The sequence below is a fragment of the Aegilops tauschii genome, chromosome 4, assembly GCF_002575655.3.
Source record: "Aegilops tauschii subsp. strangulata cultivar AL8/78 chromosome 4, Aet v6.0, whole genome shotgun sequence".
NCBI lineage: Eukaryota > Viridiplantae > Streptophyta > Magnoliopsida > Poales > Poaceae > Aegilops > Aegilops tauschii.
Genome location: NC_053038.3, coordinates 21,166,313 through 21,188,892, shown reverse-complemented (window position 1 = coordinate 21,188,892; position 22,580 = coordinate 21,166,313).

Here is a 22,580-nt window from a genome sequence, read left to right as displayed (position 1 = left end):
AGAGGCTCTGACCCTGGGGGCCCAGCGAACAGCGAAACAGGCGAGCAAGGGGAGAAGACGGGGCGCTGACAAGTGGACCAGACAGTGGGTGAGAATGCATGGGTGAGCTGGCCTGCGTGCCTGGCTGGGTTATATGTGGTGTGAGTTGAGCCTGAGAGGACATGAAGAATTATTGTATCTAATCTTCTATGAGAAGCTGACCTTCTCCGGCCTCCTCCTTCTCCTCTCAGCTACCTACTCCTCCTCCCCCCTGCGACCTAGATCGGACCCATTACACCGTACCGGAGATCTGGGCGAAGTAACACCAGCGCTTATACTTACCCGAAGAGACGGGCGCCAATCGAACTACCCGGAGCGAGGCTCGAGAGGAGAATCGATGGCCATGAGCCCATGATATAGCTAGCTACCATCATGCCCATTCGTTGCTTCTGGCGATATCGATGGCGGTTCCGAGGCCATTATCATGATCACTGCATGGATCGCCAATGCAATCGTGTTCTCGTAAACGAGTCCCGTAACTGTAAGCGCTGGAATCCATATGGATCGACAGCTCTAACATGGTCTTTTAGGCTTAGCAATGGATCGACAGCCCCGATCTTGGGACGTTTTGTTTATCATCATGGAGTCAAAGCCTAGGGTGCACCCCAACTTGTAATTTTAAGCCAGGTAATGAATTTCCAAGTCCCATCGTCTTGTGGCGAAGACACGGATGAGCGCCACGAGATGTCCATCACACAACGGACGCGCTGTGTACTGTGTATCTTTGGGAAATCATTCGTGCCATACAGCAATGCAATGCATGGCGAATAACCTGGATTTGCCTCACGGGCTCAATATCTTCTTTGAAACCAGCAGTTTTAAGTAGTATATCACTGCTTTACAGGCTTTCGATCGGGCGCGTGCTGCATTGCACTGTTGCCCCGAACAGTCGGTGCCGTGATGAACGCCAAGAAATTAACCTGTGCCTGTAAATCATTTCAGGACAGGCATGGTACAACACCAAGGGATTTAATCTGTACCTGTAAAATCAGGCAAGGACACGGATCGCATGGTGTAATCTTCTGGTGGTCTCCGCTGGGCAGGTCGATCGCGTGAGGCGAGCGCAGGGTTCTGTCTCCTCTCTTTCGGCAGAATATGTGTCTCTCCTTTGTCCTTCTTCTACCATCAACGTTGGAAGGGGGCACCACCCTTAGAGACTCCAACAATATTAAACTGAATATCCATTGAGCTTGCTTTCTACGGGGTACATACTATCGCAGACGTGTCACTTTATATTTTGCGAGAGCAGACGTATCATTTTGAAGGAACGAAATTGTTGCACCTTACGGAATGGAAACTTCACATGTCTAGACAGGGCCGGTCCACATATATACGGGGCCCGAGGCAGGAAGACAACAAGGGGCTCTTGTTTTTTTTTTCTTGAGACACATGAACTGAAAAACATTTTGTATGTCAAAACCAAAGTAAATATTCAGTAGATGGAATAGATGGATCCATTATCTTTGAATTCTAAAACTAACTCTACAATTTATTTAGCGACCAAGAGAACTTCAAAATTTACTATATATTGCCAGTTGTAGCGATTCCTGAAAGAACTACTCGTCCGGTAAAAAATTGTCGGTCGATTTTTGGGAATTCTACTTGTTCATATATACATGTTTTTTTTTCTCATATTTTCATCACTACTACTAGAGAAATCTTTTGACAAGACATGTCACCATATATGGTGCGTAAAAGATGTTCAATACAGATCAGAAAAGCACCTGGATATCATATGGCATAATGTCTATTTGTACGAATGCCATAACAGTCAGCACAAATGAGAAGCCAACACCATGAATTGAATTAACGTCTCCCCTTCTCCTAATCTCCTTAATGCTTTCTCAGAACCGATGAAGAGCCTAAGAATTTAAGAAGACCTATGCAAGTCAGCAGATCTTAAGGAGTTAGAGCCAGAGATGGAGACCAAAGCTACTTGAAATTGAACCATTAAACTATAAGGAAGATAATTACTGTGAGGATGCAGATCTCTGTGATTGGAAGGATCGATGATCATCCGTTAATTGCTTGCCACGCCCTTGGAATCTGAAAGTCGCCGAAACGGCGGCGTTGTTCATGGACTGTGAATTTAGGCAAAGTTGGGAGGAGAGGAGTCATCGAATACGGAGGACTAACGAGGGAATTGTGGATCCAGTGGAAACGGATTTGACTTCTCCATGAGTATTGCTCGTATATCCACCAGTTTAATGGGCTTTACACTTGCACGGTTGCACCTTGGGTCCTATTTTTTCTCTAGATTTCCTTGGCCTGAGACAAAAACACACTGGGTTCTACTACCAGCTGGGTCGGGGCCCCTACCTCCTGGGGCCAGGGCGGGCACCCCGCTGCCCCGGCCTATGGGCCGGCCCTGTGTCTAGAGTTGTACTTGGGAGCCCTTATGTCAAAGTAAGGCGTTTCTTTAGAGCATCTCCACTAGCCCCCCAAGACGCCCCAAAGCCACTTTTTGGACGCCGGCGGACAAAAAACGACCCATTCATGCCCCCAAATCCTTATTTTCGCCGGATTTGGACAAAAATAGCCCCAGCGACCTCATGCCACACCCAACCCATCGGGGGGCACTTGGGGCCGACAGCATTACTTTTTGCATGGCTAAACCCCACGGATCAGCCTCTCTCCTCCTTTCTCTGCTAAGCCCACCGTGCATGCAAAAAGATCTGCCCCGCCTCGCCTCCTCCTTTCTCTTCCACCCGCCGCATGCTGCTCCTCGCTCTGGCCAGAGCTCGCCGCCCCGGCTCCTCCGCCCCGCCCCGCCTCCTCGTCGCCCCACTCTCTCCACCGCTAAGCCACCGCCCTTCTCGCCCCCGGGCCGCCGCCGCAGCCATGCTCCCGCTCGCCCGCACGGCCCTCCGCCGCCTCGGCTCCGCGGCCGCGGGGGACGGCTCGCTCCCCGCCCGCCTCCTCCTCCTCGTGCCGCTCGCCTCGAAGCCGTCGTCGTCCAGGGCCGCAGGGAGCAGCTCGTCTCCCGCGTCCTCGCGCTCGACTTCCTGGCGAACCCGACGAGGTGGTCGAGCTCAGCCTGGGCCTATCCCTAGGCGGCTGCTTCGGTGCCAACTCCAGCCGAGACGCCAAGAATCCGCAGTTGGTGCGCGCTTCCTCCCTCGCCTCCATGTGCTCGCTCCCGGGAACCAGCGACGAGCTCGCCGCCGCAACGCGCCCCGCCGGCGCCGCTGATGAGCACCAGCTTGCACCCCACCGAGACCGAGGAGGAGCGGTGGCGCCGGCGCGGACTGGAGCCGGGAGGCAGGAGGCGCGCGGCCCTGGGGCGGGCGCAGCCTTGCCGGGAGCGGCCTTGGACGGGGCGGCGTGACCTGCGCGCGGACAGGGCGGACGGGGAGGCGCGGCCTTGGCCCGGCTCGCGGGCGCGGACAGGGCGGTGCGTGTCGTGGATCTAATACTGACAGTAGAATGGGTAGTAGGTATGCGGAGGCAAGATCCTAGCTATGGCGAAGTTGTACGCATGAGTTTTACGAGTTCAGGCCCTTCGCGGAGGAAGTAACAGCCCTACGTCTCGATGCCCGGGGGCGGTCGACTGGATTATGCGTGTGTGTGTTACAGGGGGTGCGAACCCTTGTGCCAGTGGAGGGGGTGGCTTATATAGAGTGCGCCAGGACCCCATCCAACCCACGTTACAAGGAGTTCAATGTACATAAAGAGGGAGCGTTACAGGTAACGTCCATAATAAAGTGATATAAATGATCATTAAATCTATGAGTAAACGCCCGACCGTTGCTGTGCAGAGTGACTTTAGACCTTCTGTCTGTCGAGTGGTCTCTGTTACGGTCGAGTGACGTTGACTCCTCCGAGTGGAATGCTTCTGGTCGAATGGATGACGCTACCCTCGAATGCTTCTGTCTTTAGGGTGATGTCCTAGGGAAGGGTGTCTAGGTCAGGCCTATGACCCTACCCTAGGTACATTGCTTCATCATTAGCCCCCGAATGGTTCAGGGTTCGAGTGGAGAAGGAGTTGAGAATACTTCCGACTCAATTTTTGCGCTTCGGAAGCGCTTCGTTGGGATCAATGAACAGCATGATGGCTTCAACTACTTTTTCAGTCGCCTTGATCCATTCTTGGTTTTGTCGAGTGAACTTTTACTGAAAAGCTTCGAGTGTTGATATAGAGAAAATCTTCCGTCTGACTGGTTGCTTTGTTGCCCGCAGATCTCGCGGGATTCGAATTTTGGGAAGCGCGCGGGGCGGAGGAGGCCGCGGTAATTGGGCTGGATTAGGCAGGTCCGCCTCGATTTCCGTGCAACCTTTTTCGCCACGTATCGCGTGCGCGAATGTTGCGGGATTTGATAGGATCGCCTGGGCCCATGGGTCAGCCATTCGGAAAAAACCTCATATAAGGCGTCAGACTGGGGTCTTGGCACAGTGCGTTCCCATTCTTCCTCTTTCTTCTTTGTTATCCCCACTGGATCCGCCTCTGCTCCTGGTGCCGCTGTTCTGTTCGAGCTCCGCCCGCAGCAATGGGGAAGGAGAATACGGTGGCCTTGGAGTGCACGAAGAAGGCGACGGCGAAGGCGAAGGGGAAAAAGTCCAGCCGGGGCGGATCTTCGTCGAGGTCCGGCCTGCCGCGCGGCTGTATCCAGGGCGATTGGATCCGGTCGACGATTCGCTAGGACGACATCGATGATCTGGCCGAGGGGGGATTGATCCCCCACGGATCCGCGCGGCTTCCAGAGGGTGAGACCGAGCCGCGGCCGCAGGAGGGTGAGTGCGTTCTCCTCGCCACTCACGTCGATCGCGGGTTTTCTTTGCTTCCTCATCCTTTCTTCTGAGCTTTCTTGAATTTCTTTGGGGCACAACTCCACCACTTTTCCCCCAACACCATTGTGTACCTTGCTGCCTTCGTGTCCATGTGCGAGAATTTCTTGGGTTGTCGACCGCACTGGGGCCTTTTCAAGCACATTTTCACGTGTCGCTCTCAGTCGGTCAAGAAGGCCAATCCGAGTGATGAAAAGACGCAAGTGATCCAGATGTGTGGGGGTCTTGGGATTCAGATGAGGGGTAAAAGCTCTTTCCCAGCCGTGATCCTTCCCGAGTCGGTCCGAGGGTGGCAGTCGAACTGGTTCTACTGCAAAGACCAACCGACTCCAGGTCAGTCGACTAGACTTCCCCCCTTTTCCATGGCTCGAGTAGAAAAGCCCTCCGCCTTGAAAGTGACCTCGGAGGAGAAAGTAGAGGTGAAGGTGCTGGTCGAGCGAGTAGTCCAGCTCGTCCGTGACGGCGTGACCGACATGGATCTGTTGGAGGTCTTCCTCAGACGACGCATTCAGCCGCTTCAAGCTCGTGACCACCCGATGTGGATGTATTCGGGCCTTGATGATACCACTCGGATCCACCCAGAGGAAGTCGACGAGGATACGGTGGAGCAGTGGCTGAGGGGTATCACTGGCAATAAAGATAATCCCAGGGTGTCCAGGAGGGTCCCTCCACTCGACAACTCGCACGAACCAGACAAGGTCCAGCTCTAAATTGCCGAGTGTTTTCTTGATTCGTTATGCAACTCCTTGTTGTAAACCGACTGATTTCTGTTTTGCTTGTTGTCTTCCAGGCCCTTACTAAGATGTACTCGATGCCCAACGGGGAGCAGGAGCAAGATCCAGAAGGGGAGGCGAGTGGTGGTGAGAGTGGCGAGTGGCAATCTGATGGAGGAGAAGACGACGACAGCGACGACGACGACGAAGTCGATTCACCCCCTCGCACAGAAAGGCGATCCAAACAGACTCACGACCCGACAAGCATCCGTGGCAAGGCGACTGCGCCGACCGGGCAGTCGTCCAAGCGACCTCGGACGTCTTCTCCAGCTCCGACTGAGAAGGCTCCGAACCAACAAAAAGCTACACCGTCAAAACCGCGGAAGGCTTTGCCCAAGATCAAAGTGGTCATTCCCATTGCTTCCGGGTAATAGTTAGGCTTGATTCTTAGGTTTGGCATGGACTTGAACTTTGGTCGACTCATTTCAGCAGACATGACCGACTGAATTCTGGAATTTGCAGTGCTGCTACCTCCGGGACTTCTGCTTACAGGAATGAAGACGAGGAAATGGAACATGCAGTCACCTCTAATCCGAGTACAGCTCTCACAATCTTGACTTTATTTTCTCGACCGTTTCGTTGGTCGACTGAATTCTGGTGATCGATCCTTTTCTCAGCTCTTCCCAATGTCATTGACCTTCCAAATGACGACGAGGATGTGCCACTGAGACCCAAGAGAAGAGGAAACAGGAAGACATCAACTGACAAGGCGCCTCTGCGACACCGGTGACGGAACCGGTGATCCAGGAAGCCGGCGACACCAATCGGACTGTTGTGACTTTCGCCATACCGTTGACGAGTGCTCAGCCTTCAGCGTCGACTGCACAGACTCCAGCCGATCCATCTTCACTCTTCGCTGCACATCACGTCCTAGAGGACCAAGCGGGTGTTGCGAAGGAGGCTATTCGCAAAGCGAGCATCATGATGGAGCGGTTGAAGGTGATCCGAGAGGCCAGCCAAGCTGCTTATGACGCCAGCTTAGCACTTCAGAGCAACGTCCAGATTAGTTGATCACCGACTGACTCTTCAGCTTTGTCGCTTGTTCTGTTAGGATATGATACCTAAAAAGTTTCCTAGAGGAATCTTTCCATCGGTCTGCGTTTTGCATTTGTACACCCACTTGGTGTTTTGACTTGTCACTGAGTAAACTTGCATCTTGAGTCGACTAGGTTGTGTCGATTGGATCTTTGAACCAGTGGGGGCAGGCTGAGTGCACCCACTGGGTGTAGTCCCCGAGACCATAGTTGACTGCGGGCAATCGACTGTGGTCTGAGAATCAAAATTTTCTCACTCGGCCTGGGCGGACCATGTCGAGTGGAACCTTAACCGGTGGGGGCACGCTAAGTGCACCCACTGGGTGTAGTCCCGGAGACCATGGTCGACTGCGGGCAGTTGGCTATGGTCTGAGATCAACTTCTTTCTCTCTCTTTTTTTGCACTCGGCCTGGGCAGACCACGTCGAGTGAAAACTGGACCAGTGGGGGCACGCTAAGTGCACCCACTGGGTGTAGTCCCCGAGACTACTGTTGGATGTTTGATTCGATAGTAGTCTTAGAACTTGTTGAATTTGCCACTTTATTACTCCGAAGTAACCAATCTTTGTCTCTGTCGACTGACTGTCCTTTGATTACAGAAATCCTGCGAACTTGGGGCTCGTTTTGCTGACCTAGAGCAGAAAGGGATTCAGCTCAATCTCGATCTGGAGCTAGCCAAGACAAACTTGCAGAAGGCCAAGGATGAAGCTGTTGGTACGAAAAACTTGTCGACTGACTTGTTCCTGAACCGGGTGTTATTTGCTTTTTCTGATCCGAGCGCTATTTCTTTCAGAAACAATGAACAAGGCTCTGGCGCAGAAGGATCTAGATCTTGCAGCTGGGCAGAAAGCAGCCGAAGAAAAGACTGCACTCGCCGACCAGAAGCTGGCTTCAGTTGGCAAACTGGAGGAAGAGAACGCCAAGCTGAAGACTGCCCTGGATGAAGCGAACAAGGAGGCGACTCGTCTGAAGAAGGACAAGAATAATCTGACCGAAAAGATGGAGAGCATTGCTTGCAAGAGGAACGATTTGGAGAACTATCTGGGCGGTCTTGCCAAGAAGCTGTTCGTCATGCTTGAAGGTATTTTCCTCGGCCCGACTAACTTGTTTCCGACGACTCGTCATACAACTACTGACTCATCTTTGATTTGTGCGTGCAGAATTTTGCCAGAACTTCGAGGAGGAAACTGGGCGGGTTGAGACAAGCTTAGACCCCATCCACTCTCCGGTGAAGGATGAAGCTGCCATGAACGTACTCCGACTGGAATCTCGCGTTGCTGGTGTTGTTGACTATCTTGCTCGACTGGAAGTCATGATGTCGCGGATCGACACAGCACTCTGGCCAGGGGCGACGCTCCAGAATGACCTTGAGTCTCTGATGACTCGACTTAATGAGGTTCCCGGTCGAGTGCAAGAATGGAAGAAGTCCTCTGCTCGGTGCGGCGCTGATGTGGCTCTGGCCTTGGTTCGTGTCCACTACAAGGAAGCGCGAGAAGATAAGCTGGCGGCGATCAAGGTTGGCAATACCAAGAGGCACGACTTCCAATCTTTCATGGAAACCTTTATCGCTACTGCCACTCGGATTGCTGACGGAGTCGACCTGGACGAGTTCGTCGAGCCTACTAGCCCTCCTCCTGTGGAGTGAACAAACTTTTATGCCTCACCTTAAATTTGCCTCGGAATGCCGAGTGATTTTGTAATCGTTAAACTCCTTCGGGATGGATGCACGAGTACTTTAATCCGTGGTCTGGCACCTTAGGATTTATCTAAACTTGGTTTATCTCTGAATATGCTTGTGTGTGCCTTCGAGTGGAAGCTGTTCTTCACTCGGAATAATCTTTGTGCTTGAGATGCAGCTCTGAGGAGAAGGTTGCAGTCGACCTGCATCTCGTCGTCCTTGCGGATAGGGATGGAGTGTACGTTGTACTTGTGGCGTAGCTCCAAGGAGAAGGTTGCAGTCGACCTGCATCTCGTCATCCTTGCGGATAGGGATGGAGCGTACGTTGTACTTGTGGCGTAGTTCCGAGGAGAAGGTTGCAGTCGACCTCATCTCGTCGTCCTTGCGGATAGGGATGTGTTTCAAACTTAGGCGAGTACTGGACTGCAGCTAAGCCCCCGAGTGGGAGGATTGCTCACCACTCGGTAGGATTTTTCAAACTTAGGCGAGTACTGGACTGCAGCTAAGCCTCCGAGTGGGAGGGTTGCTCACCACTCGGTAGGATTTTTCAAACTTAGGCGAGTACTGGACTGCAGCTAAGCCTCCGAGTGGGAGGGTTGCTCACCACTCGGTAGGATTTTTCAAACTTAGGCGAGTACTGGACTGCAGCTAAGCCTCCGAATGGGAGGGTTGCTCACCACTCGGTAGGATTTTTCAAACTTAGGCGAGTACTGGACTGCAGCTAAGCCCCCGAGTGAGAGGCTTGCTCACCACTCGGTAGAATTTTTCAAACTTAGGCGAGTACTGGACTGCAGCTAAGCCTCTGAGTGGGAGGGTTGCTCACCACTCGGTAGGATTTTTCGAACTTAGGCGAGTACTGGACTGCAGCTAAGCCCCTGAGTGAGAGGCTTGCTCACCACTCGGTAGGATTTTTCAAACTTAGGCGAGTACTGGACTGCAACTAAGCCCCCGAGTGAGAGGCTTGCTCACCACTCGGTAGGATTTTTCTAACTTAGGCGAGTGCCGGACTGCAGCTAAGCCTTCGATTGGGAGGGTTGCTCACCACTCGGTAGGATTGTTCAAACTTAGGCGAGTACTGGAGTATAGCTAAGCCCCCGAGTGAGAGGGTTGCTCACCACTCGGTAGGATTTTTCAAACTTAGGCGAGTACTGGACTGCAGCTAAGCCCCCGAGTGAGAGGCTTGCTCACCACTCGGTAGGATTTTTCAAACTTAGGCGAGTACTGGACTGCAGCTAAGCCTCCGAGTGGGAGGGTTGCTCACCACTTGGTAGGATTTTTCAAACTTAGGCGAGTACTGGACTGCAGCTAAGCCTCCGAGTGAGAGGCTTGCTCACCACTCGGTAGGATGTTTCAAACTTAGGCGAGTACTGGACTGCAGCTAAGCCCCCGAGTGAGAGGCTTGCTCACCACTCGGTAAGATTTTTCAAACTTAGGCAAGTACTGGACTGCAGCTAAGCCTTCGAGTGGGAGGGTTGCTCACCACTCGGTAGGATTTTTCAAACTTAGGCGAGTACTGGACTGCAGCTAAGCCCCCGAGTGAGAGGTTTGCTCACCACTCGGTGGGATTTTTAAACTTACGTGAGTATTGGACTGCAGCTAAGCCCCCGAGTGAGAGGCTTGCTCACCACTCGGTAGGATTTTTCAAACTTAGGCGAGTACTGGACTGCAGCTAAGCCTCCGAGTGGGAGGGTTGCTCACCACTCGGTAGGATTTTTCAAACTTAGGTGAGTACCGGACTGCAGCTAAGCCTCCGAGTGGGAGGGTTGCTCACCACACGGTAGGATTTTTCAAACTTAGGCGAGTACGGGACTGCAGCTAAGCCCCCGAGTGAGAGGCTTGCTCACCACTCGGTAGGATTTTTCAAACTTAGGCGAGTACTGGACTGCAGCTAAGCCTCCGAGTGGGAGGGTTGCTCACCACTCGGTAGGATTTTTCAAACTTAGGCGAGTACTGGACTGCAGCTAAGCCTCCGAGTGAGAGGCTTGCTCTTCACTCGACATGATTTTTTTTAACTTAGGTGAGTACTGGACTGCCGCTAAGCCCCCGAGTGAGAGACTTGCTCACCACTCGGTAGGATTTTTTAAACTTAGGCGAAACGGATTCGCAGCTAAGCCTCCGAGTGAGAGGCTTGCTCACCACTCGGTAGGATTTTTTAAACTTAGGCGAAACGGATTCGCAGCTAAGCCTCCGAGTGAGAGGCTTGCTCTTCACTCGACAGGATTTTTTTTCAAACTTAGGCAAAACAGATTCGCAGCTAATCCTCCGAGTGAGAGGCTTGCTCTTCACTCGACATGATTTTTTTTCAAACTTAGGCGAAACGGATTCGCATCTAAGGCACCCACTGGGGGATTTGAAATATATAAAAAAGAAACAGCAATCATTTAGGAGACTATAAAACTGTGTCTTTGATAATCAAACTAGAAGGTATTTCTTATTACATCTCAACAGTCTGAATGCTTAAGTGTAAAAGGGGCGGAGCAACTCCGCATTCCAAGCGCGTGGCTCGTCTTTCTTGTGCTCGACGTTGTAAAGGTGCTACGCCCGTTGTGGAGCACTTTGGTGACAATGAAGGGGCCTTCCTAGGCAGGAGCAAGCTTGTGTGGTTTCTGCTGATCCACTCGAAGAACCAAGTCTCCCTCTTGAAATGCTCGACCCCTCACGTTTCTGGCGTGCAATCGACGCAGGTCTTGCTGATAGATGGTCGACCGGATCAGGGCCATCTCTCTTTCTTCTTCCAGGAGATCAACTGCATCTTGCCATGCCTGTTCTGCTTCATCTTCTGAGAAAAGCTCGACTCGGGGTGCATTGTGAAGCAAGTCACTCGGAAGTACAGCCTCAGCTCCATAGACCAAGAAGAATGGAGTTCGGCCAGTCGACCGATTGGGAGTTGTCCTCAGTCCCCAAAGCACTGATGGAAGTTCATCGACCCAGGCGCCTGCTGCGTGCTTGAGATCATGCATCAGTCGGGGTTTCAGTCCTTTGAGAATCAATCCGTTTGCTCTTTCAGCTTGTCCATTCGACTGGGGGTGGGCGACTGAAGCATAATCGACTCGAGTGCCTTGGGAAGCGCAGAAGGCTCTGAACTCATCAGAATCGAAGTTCGACCCATTGTCAGTGATGATGCTGTGCGGAACGCCATATCTGAATGTTAACTCTCTGATGAAACTGACAGCAGTACTGACTTCAAGATTTTTGATAGGCTTGGCTTCAATCCATTTGGTGAACTTGTCGACTGCCACGAGTACATGAGTGAAGCCGCTTCTACCAGTCCTTAGAGGTCCAACCATATCCAACCCCCAAACAGCAAAGGGCCAGACAAGTGGAATGGTCTTCAGGGCTGATGCAGGCTTGTGAGACATGTTGGAGTAAAACTGGCAACCTTCACATTTGTCGACTATTTCTTTTGCCATTTCATTTGCTCGCGGCCAATAAAATCCTGCTCGGTATGCTTTGGCCACAATGGTCCGAGAGGACGCATGGTGACCACAGGTCCCCGAGTGGATGTCGTTGAGGATCACTCGACCTTCATCTGGTGTTATGCATTTCTGGCAGACTCTAGTTACACTTTCTCTACATAGCTGTCCTCTTATCACCGTAAAGGCTTTGGATCGACGGACGATCTGTCGATCCTTGCTACCTCTTGAGCACTGCGTTGGTTTTCCCTTGAAGAGGAAAGGGTGATGTAGTAAAGTAGCGTAAGTATTTCCCTCAGTTTTTGAGAACCAAGGTATCAATCCAGTAGGAGGCCACGCACGAGTCCCTCGCACCTACACAAACAAATAAAATCCTCGCAACCAACACGATAAAGGGGTTGTCAATCCCTCAACGGTCACTTACGAGAGTGAGATCTGATAGATATGATAAGATAATATTTTTGGTATTTTTAGATGCAAAGTAAAATAAAAGGCAATAAAAATAGCTAAGTGTTGGAAGACTAATATGATAGAAAATAGACCCGGGGGCCATAGGTTTCACTAGTGGCTTCTCTCGAGAGCATAAGTATTACGGTGGGTGAACAAATTACTGTTGAGCAATTGATAGAATTGAGCATAGTTATGAGAATATCTAGGTATGATCATGTATATAGGCATCACGTCCGAGACAAGTAGACCGACTCCTGCCTGCATCTACTACTATTACTCCACACATCGACCGCTATCCAGCATGCATCTAGAGTATTAAGTTCATAAGAACAGAGTAACGCTTTAAGCAAGATGACATGATGTAGAGGGATAAACTCATGCAATATGATATAAGCCCCATCTTGTTATCCTTGATGGCAACAATAATATACTGGGAAAGGACACTGCAAGATTGAACCCAAAGCTAAGCACTTCTCCCATTGCAAGAAAGATCAATCTAGTAGGCCAAACCAAACTGATAATTCAAAGAGACTTGCAAAGATAACCAATCATACATAAAAGAATTCAGAGAAGATTCGTTCATAGATAAATTTGATCATAAACCCACAATTCACCGGTCTCAACAAACACACCGCAAAACAAGATTACATCGAATAGATCTCCACAAGAGAGGGGGAGAACATTGTATTGAGATCCAAAAAGAGAGAAGAAGCTATCTAGCTAATAACTATGGACCCGAAGGTCTGAGGTAAACTACTCACACATCATCGGAGAGGCTATGGTGTTGATGTAGAAGCCCTCCGTGATCAATGCCCCTCCGGCAGAGCGCCGAAAAAGGCCCCAAGATGGGATCTCACGGGCACAGAAGGTTGCGGCGGTGGAATTAGGTTTTTGGCTCTGTATCTGGTAGATTGGGGGTACGTAGGTATATATAGGAGGAAGAAGTACGTCGGTGGAGCAACGTGGGCCCCACGAGGGTGGAGGGCGCGCCCAGGGGGGTAGGCGCGCCCCCTGCCTCGTGCTCTCCTGGTTGATCTCTTGACGTGTACTCCAAGTCCTCTGGATCACGTTTGTTATGAAAATCACGTTCCCGAAGGTTTCATTCCGTTTGGACTCCGTTTGATATTCATTTTCTGCGAAACACTGAAATAGGCAAAAAACAGCAATTTGGGCTGGGCCTCCGGTTAATAGGTTAGTCCCAATAATAATATAAAAGTGTATAAATAAGCCCATTAACATCCAAAACAGAATATAATATAGCATGGAACAATAAAAAATTATAGATACGCTGAAGACGTATCAAGTATCCCCAAGCTTAATTCATGCTCGTCCTCGAATAGGTAAATGATAAAAACAGAATTTTTGATGTGGAATGCTACTTAGCATAATTTTTAATGTAATTCTCTTAATTGTGGTATGAATATTCAAATCCGAAAGATTCAAGACAAAAGTTTAATATTGACATAAAAATAATAATACTTCAAGCATACTAACTAAGAAATTATGTCTTCTCAAAATAACATGGCCAAAGAAAGTTATCCCTACAAAATCATCTAGTCTGGCTATGCTCTATCTTCACCACGCAAAGTATTTAAATCATGCACAACCCCGATGACAAGCCAAGCAATTGTTTCATACTTTTGGTGTTCTCAAACTCTTTCAATCTTCACGCAATACATGAGCGTGAGCCATGGATATAGCACTATATGTGGAAGAGAATGGTGGTTGTGGAGAAGACAAAAATGGAGAAGATAGTCTCACATCAACTAGGCGTATCAACAGGCTATGGAGATGCCCATTAATAGATATCAATGTGAGTAAGTAGAGATTGCCATAAGCGACACAGGTTTTTCGTTTCACGTACGTGATTTCATGAAAGCACGACGACAGATTTTGGCTCCACTCGAGAGTTCATACCATATATACCACGGAGCCGAGCGACTAGGGCGGGATCTAATCGATCACGGCATGTCTTGTCAGCCACCCAGGCCGATAAGTGATAACTCGCGCGCGCTGCCAATCGATCGACCCCGCACGCAGCTCAGAGTTCAAGAGATCTCTCTTGAGTTTTGACGGAACGACGGCCTCAGGAGATTCAATCACGAGGCCTTCTTCGAGCACGCGGCCAGATCATGGCGCCAGCCGCGCTCGCACGCGCCTCGGCCTGGCCGTACCGGAGATCTGGGCGAAGTGACACCAGTGCTCATACGTACCGGAAGAGACGAGCGCCAATCGAACCCACCAGGAGCGAGGCTCGAGAGGGGAGAATCGATGGCCATGAGCCCATGATATAGCTAGCTAGCATCATGCCCATACGGCGGTGCTTCTGGCGACGTCGACGGCGGTTCCGAGGCCATTATCATGATCACTGCATGGATCGCCAATGCAACCGTGTTCTCGTGAACGAGTCCTGCCTGTAACTGTAAGCGCTGGAATCCATATGGATGGAACTATAGCTGTAATCCCTAACCGGGTCCTTTGGGCTTAGCAATGGATCGATAGCCCCGATCTGGGGACGTTTTGTTTATCATCATGAAGTCAAAGCCTAGGGCGCACCCCCGAACTAGTCATTTTAAGCCGGGTAATGAATTTCCAAGTCCCATCGTCATGTGGTGAAGACACGGATGAGCGCCACGAGATGTCCATCAACAACGGACGCGCTGGTGGCTGTAGGTAGGAAATGATTCATGCCATACAGCAATGCATGGCGAATAACCTGGATTCGCGTCACGAGTTCAATATCTTCTTTGAAAACAGCAGTTTATAGTAGTATATCACTGCTTTACAGGCTTTCGATCGGGCGCGTGCTGCATTGCCCTGCATCTGCATGCACTGTTGCCCCGAACAGTCGGTGCCGTGATGAACGCCAAGAAATTAACCTGTGCCTGTAAATCATTTAAGGACAGGCATGGTACAACACCAAGGGATTTAATCTGTACCTGTAAAATCAGGCAAGGACACGGATCGCATGGTGCAATCTTGTGGTGATCTCCGCTGGGCAGGTCGATCGCGTGAGGCGAACACAGGGTTCTGTCTCCTCTCTTTCGGCAGAATTAAGTGTCTCCTTTGTCCTTCTCCTTCTGCCATGAACGTTGGAAGGGGGCACCACCCTCAGAGACTCCAACAATATTAAACAGAATATCCATTGAGCTTGCTTTCTACGGTGTACATACCATCGCAGACGTATCATTTTTTATTTTTTATTTTGCAAGAGCATACGTATCATTTTGAAGGAACGAAATTGTTGCACCTTACGGAATGGAAACTTCACATGTCTAGAGTTGTACTTGGGAGCCCTTATGTTGAAGTAAGGCGTTTTTTCAGGAACAAACAATACGAAAGGATTCTACTGTAATTTTTATATGAAGGTAAGGGCATCTCTAAAATGAACCCTCAAACCGCGTCCGGACTGAACACAAAGTAGGAAGGATAGGGTTCTCTGCTTATCAAAAGTGATCGGCTGCACTGCAGATGCTTGCATATGGCACGGACGTTGACTCATGGGACGAATACCTACGGATGTCTGAGAGCACATGTGAAAATGCCATGGTAAGATTTGTTGTTGTCGCGGTCTCGGTGTTTGGACCTAAATACCCGAGAGAACCAACTGTCGTAGACACCGAGAGGATCTTGACCATGTCTGAAGCTAGAGGGTGACCAGATTTGCTCAGATCTCTTGAATGCATGCATTGGAGATGGAAGAACTATCCAAAAGCTCTACAAGGACAATATGAGGGTCATGTTAAGAAGCCCACTATTATTCTTGAAGCAGTTGCGTCACATCATCTTTTGGATTTCGCATGCTTTCTTTGGCATGCCCGGGTTTCACAGTGACATCAATGTGTTGTTTGCTAGGCTGACGGAGGGAAAGCTCCTCATTGCCACTATACTGTCAGTAGGCATGAATACAACATGGGATTTTATCTGGTTGACAGTATCTATCCTTCATGGGCTACCTTTGTCAAGACCATCTCTGACCCACTTGGCCAGAAAAAGTCTCACTTTGCCCAAAGACAAGAAGGAGCTAGAAAGGATGTTGAGGGGGCATTTGGAGTTCTACAAGCACGTTATGCAGTTGTTTGTGGACTTGCTAAGCAATGGGCATACAAAGACCTTGTGGTAGGTGATGACATGTTGTGTGATCATGCACAACATGATCATGGAGGATGAGGATGAGTGCTACTTGTAAACTGTGTTGGGTTTTTTCACGAAGAGGAGGGGAGATGCAGTATAGTAGAGATAACACTACTGCAGGATGGTCCAAACGCGACACTACGATCAGAGACCCTTCGACGAAACTGTGTGCGATGCCATAATCGCAAACGATGGTGTAAAAACCCGTCAAAAAAGGTGCAAAACGTTTGCGATGACAGATGCATCAAACACGGTTCAGAATTTAGTTATGTGTGCGATGCAGGGCATACGGTCCAGCTCAATTAACTGTTTGGGATGAGGAGGAACAAAAGAAACGGGCAGCCAGATGAAGGCGTGTGCGATATACAACATACGGTTCACTGAGATATATATATATATCTATATATATAACTGAAATAAACATCCAATTACATAAGTGACTATACAGATCATTCGCACACACCTCAATAAACAATTGCATGCATTCTAAAGTAGGAGAAACGATTGTCTAGGATCATCTAGTTCTTGTGACGCTCCCGCCACTGCTATGTGGCTCGATCCCTCGTCTGGGTCAGGAAGAAGACAGTTCCTCATGTCAACGATCCACCTGTACATCTCGTAGCTTATGTACGCGTCCATGGCCGCTTGACATGTTGTTCATCCAGTCTCTCATGCCACACACTGTGCCAGGCGTTCTTATCCTTATTGCTCTCTTCCTTCATCTTCGCGTAGTAGGGGTCGATGATGGTCGAGGCGAGGTCAACCAGGGAGTTCAGTTTGTTTTTGTCGCTGCCCCAGACCTTGTTCTGGTGCTGGATGTTGACAAGATTCGGGCATTTCAAGTCCGAAACTTTGAGCGCTTTTAGATCGTTGGTGGTGTCCACCGTAGCGAAACTGTAGTCGGAGCTGTTGATAAACCTGAAGAAACGCTCGCAAGGCCTTGTGGCAAGGTGGTAGTGGTAGACGAGGATGTCATGTCGCACGCACAACTGGGCGACGGCAACCTTCTGATCGTGCCCGACACGACCGATGGTGTACTCGAGGTCGAAGCCGACCACTCGGTACTTGTCCTCGGCAAGGAACTGCTCCATAGTTTGGATGGAGATCTCCACCGAGACCGGATCGTTCGTGTACACCACTGAGAGGGCCTTCCCCCTCACGTGGGTGCCCACTACGTGATGCGTGGTGAACTGCCCGCCGTTGTCGTCGTCGGCCGCTGGGAGCGCCATTGGAGCCACGGGGAGCGCCATTGGAACCGCTGGATGTCCTCTTTGTATCTGTCCTCGTGGGTGTGCTTATTGTGTCGTGTGAGATGAGAGATGAAGATAAATTGCCGCAGGAATAAAAGGGGGTCGGGCGGCGTGGATTCTCGATGCGTCCGCATGACAGTTTTTACAGCGGGTAACTGCATAGTCGTGCCGCGCCCGACGCAACCGTTTGCACACGAACGTGCGTGATCGTGCGCCGGCCCCAAATACCGGCAGCGCGCGTGGAGGGACGAGGGCAGAGCACCCGGAGGGACGCGAGAGCAGAGCGCGCCGCGGCCGTCTGAACCGCAAGCAACCACATGCATAGAGCAGTTGAACACGCAGGAAATGGTCGCCTACAAGCCGGCCGACTGTTCCTTTATATTCTGTGCCATACTTGCCCTCAAATTTAACCAACAAAATGTTAATGCCTGTTTTAAAAATTATATAATTGGAAACTATGTTCAAATACAAATCCAACTATATAATCTTTGGCGACATGCATTCGTATTTTATTAGTTAAATCATACTTATAAACCAGGACGGTGGTATAGTAGGTAATTAAATCGCAAACTTTTTTTATTAACCATATGTGTACGTGGCCTTTCGTCCTCCTCTCGCACGTCTTGTCACCCCGCTGCCGCAAACGGCTTACAACGCAAGCTTGTGCATCGCGCGGGGGCGTTCTTTTGGCCAAACGGTGGCACCAATGAATCGTCGGTGAGCCCGTTGCCGCGCAACCTCGCAGGTTCCCGCGCAAGCTTCCCGCCCTACTCGGTGAAATCCCCCAAAATCCCAATGCTTACCGGCCTGCTATAAAGACCCTCACGGCCTGCGAGTCCTGCATCGTATTTTCCCCTCCCTCCCTGTAGCTTATCTCGTCTGCTTCTTCCACAATCGCCAATGGCACCGGTCCGTCGTCGTCGCTCGGCCACTCCGCCGTCATCAGAGGACAGCTCTAGCTGGGAGGCTACACCGCGCGACGGCGTAGTCCCGGCGTAGTGTAGTGCGCGTGGCGGCCCTGTTGGGAGTGCGGGGAACACCCACCACACGCTCCGCCGCCGGTGCCCGTCGGCAGCTGTTGCCGGCCGTCGTTGCCGCCACACCACCGTCGAAAGCCAGGGCCATCGCCCGCTCCGCCGCCGCGGCCCGAAGGCGGGAGGTGGCCGTCGTGGCCGCCACCCCACTGCCGGCCACTGTGGCCGTCACCCGCTCCGCCACCACGGCCCGAAGGCGGGAGGTGGTGGTCGTGGCCGCCACCCCGTCGTCGGCCGCCGTGGACGCCAGCCCACCGTCGACCGCCGAGGTCATCACCCGCTCCGCCACCGCCGCCCGAAGGCGGGAGGCGGAGGTGGATGCCCGCACGTGCGTCAGCGACCTTGCGCGCTACATCGAGTTCCTGCGGGAGGAGGAGGAGCGCCTCGTCGAGCACGCAAAGAGCCTTACCGCCGCCGTGGCCGCGGCACACGCCACCTCAGAGGCGAGGAATCAGGAGATCTACGAGGAGAACCACCGCTTCGAGAGGGGTCGTCTGGAGCGGTAGAGGGCGTTCGAGTTGAGCGTCGCTGAAGCTGCAACAGCGGCAGGCACCGTATTGCGGTTGCCCAGCTCGTCGGTAGGCTCCTCCTCCTCCGCCTCTTACTGAGCGCGCTTGGCAGAGGAGAGGCAGCCGGAAGTAGTACAAAGCCCCTCCGCAGTAGTAGTAGTAAGAGTAGTATTTAGGGGCTATTTTGTTCAGTTCATCTGACTATAGATGTGGTGGAACTGTACAACGTACTTAAAATTAGCTAGTATATATAGTTGAACTAACTATTTCAGTATGTGGTTGGCAACAATTGGGGAAAAGTTTGGTCGGTTCAGCTGTTGAGTTGAACTGTTTGTATAAATTAAGAACGACTGCTTAATCTATGAATGAAATCTATGCTTAATTACTGAATTTTAGTTGCAAAAATTAGATACTGCTAGTGATTTTTAGCTTCATATTTTGACAAATCGCAGTGTTACATTGATTGACAAATCTTACCAAATTGTTTGTACGTGGTTGCACACGGGTCATCCAAAACAACCGTTTGCATTGAAGGGATGCACAAATCCTGCGCAGCTCTCACTTTGCATACGGGTGTTCTATCTAAAATGTTTGCGATCAAGAGCTGCAGAAATCCTGCTTGGCACATTTTCTCTTGGCTTCCTGGGGAAGCTGTCGGTTTGCATACGGGTGTTCTAACTAAAACGTTTGCGATTAGTGTTTTATATTTAAAAAGCAAATTAAACTGCGGCTTGGGCACCATTAATGGAGAGGATGCGAGCAAGGCGGGCGGCCATGGAAGTCAAAGGGCTCGCTTCCCAATGAGCCTGCGCAGCGTACAGCTCACACGCATCCCGGTGAGCCTGCGCATTTGAGGATAGCTTGCAGGCCTCTCGGTCAGCCTGCGCACTGGACGGCGCTCGAACGCCTCCCGTTCAGTCAAGGTCAAGCAGATGTTCACACGGCACCTCTTACAGCCATTAAAACCAAGACACATGGCGTCACGTGAATGGTTAACAGAACGCACACGGTTTGAATTCTACAAACGTTTGAGATATCAAAGTGGCGGCTATTTTTTCAAAATGCCTTTGTTGGCTGACATTATTCGAGTGCGCCTTCTCTCAAAATGGACACGAAAAATACCACAACATGTCGGGTGCCATTCCATGATAGAATGCCAAGTTTCATGAATTTCAGACGAGTTTTGGATTTACTAGAATTTAAAAACCAGGCATCTCAATGTTTTGCCGGCAATCAACGGTGCCCTGGTGTTTGAAATTCATTCCCATTTCTTGCATGGGACTTAAGCATGCACCCAAGGACACAGATTTGATTTTTCAACCAATTTATATGCACTGGAGCATGTGCATGTAGTTCAAATTTGAATTATGCACATAAATGCATTGAAAACTCAGTTAATGCATAAAAATGTCCAAACGAACCCCGAAAAATCACAAAAATTCACACAACACTCCTGTTGTTCTATGTTGACACGAGAAAAATGTTGAAAGCAAGAAGAGGCAATGGATATCATTTCGTCCCCAAAGGTGGAACGTTCCCTACCGAAACCAACATGCTTGTTGTGAGAAGCTCCGGTTTGTGAGAATCATATACCCAAACCTGCCCCAAAAGGGACAAAAATTTTACCACGGCATGTTGATGCCGCTCCATGATAGCATGCCAAGTTTCATGAATTTTAGACGAGTTTTGGATTTACTAGAATTTAAAAACCAGACATCTCAATGTTTTGCCCGCAATCAACGGTGCCCTGGTGTTTGAAATTCATTCCCATTTCTTGCATGGGACCTAAGCATGCACCCAAGGACACAGATTTGATTTTTCAACCAATTTATATGCACTGGAGCATGTGCATGTAGTTCAAATTTGAATTATGCACATAAATGCATTGAAAACTCAGTTAATGCATAAAAATGTCCAAACGAACCCCGAAAAATCACAAAAATTCACACAACACTCCTGTTGTTCTATGTTGACACGAGAAAAATGTTGAAAGCAAGAAGAGGCAATGGATATCATTTCGTCCCCAAAGGTGGAACGTTCCCTACCGAAACCATCATCCTTGTTGTGAGAAGCTCCGGTTTGTAAGAATCATATACCCAAACCTGCCCCAAATGGGACAAATTTTTTACCACGGCATGTTGATGCCGCTCCATGATAGCATGCCAAGTTTCATGAATTTCAGACGAGTTTTGGATTTACTAGAATTTAAAAACCAGGCATCTCAATGTTTTGCCCGCAATCAACGGTGCCCTGGTGTTTGGAATTCATTCCCATTTCTTGCATGGGACCTAAGCAGGCACCCAAGGACACATATTTGATTTTTCAACCAATTTATATGCACTGGAGCATGTGCATGTAGTTCAAATTTGAATTATGCACATAAATGCATTGAAAACTCAGTTAATGCATAAAAATGTCCAAACGAACCCCGAAAAATCACAAAAATTCACACAACACTCCTGTTGTTCTATGTTGACACGAGAAAAAATTTGAAAGCAAGAAGAGTTAATGGATATCATTTCGTGCCCAAAGGTGGAACGTTCCCTACCGAAACCATCATGCTTGTTGTGAGAAGCTCCGGTTTGTGAGAATCATATACCCAAACCTGCCCCAAATGGGACAAAAATTTTACCACGGCATGTTGATGCCGCTCCATGATAGCATGCCAAGTTTCATGAATTTCAGACGAGTTTTGGATTTACTAGAATTTAAAACCAAGGCATCTCAATGTTTTGCCCGCAATCAACGGTGCCCTAGTGTTTGAAATTCATGCCCATTTCTTGCATGGGACCTAAGCATGCGCCCAAGGACACATATTTGATTTTTAAACCAATTTATATGCACTGGAGCATGTGCATGTAGTTCAAATTTGAATTATGCACATAAATGCATTGAAAACTCAGTTAATGCATAAAAATGTCCAAACGAACCCCGAAAAATCACAAAAATTCACACAACACTCCTGTTGTTCTATGTTGACACGAGAAAAATGTTGAAAGCAAGAAGAGGCAATGGATATCATTTCGTCCCCAAAGGTGGAACGTTCCCTACCGAAACCATCATGCTTGTTGTGAGAAGCTCCGGTTTGTGAGAATCATATACCCAAACCTGCCCCAAATGGGACAAAAATTTTACCACGGCATGTTGATGCCGCTCCATGATAGCATGCCAAGTTTCATGAATTTCAGACGAGTTTTGGATTTACTAGAATTTAAAAACCAGGCATCTCAATGTTTTGCCCGCAATCAACGGTGCCCTGGTGTTTGAAATTCATTCCCATTTCTTGCATGGGACCTAAGCATGCACCCAAGGACACAGTTTTGATTTTTCAACCAATTTATATGCACTGGAGCATGTGCATGTAGTTCAAATTTGAATTATGCACATAAATGCATTGAAAACTCAGTTAATGCATAAAAATGTCCAAACGAACCCCGAAAAATCACAAAAATTCACACAACACTCATGTTGTTCTATGTTGA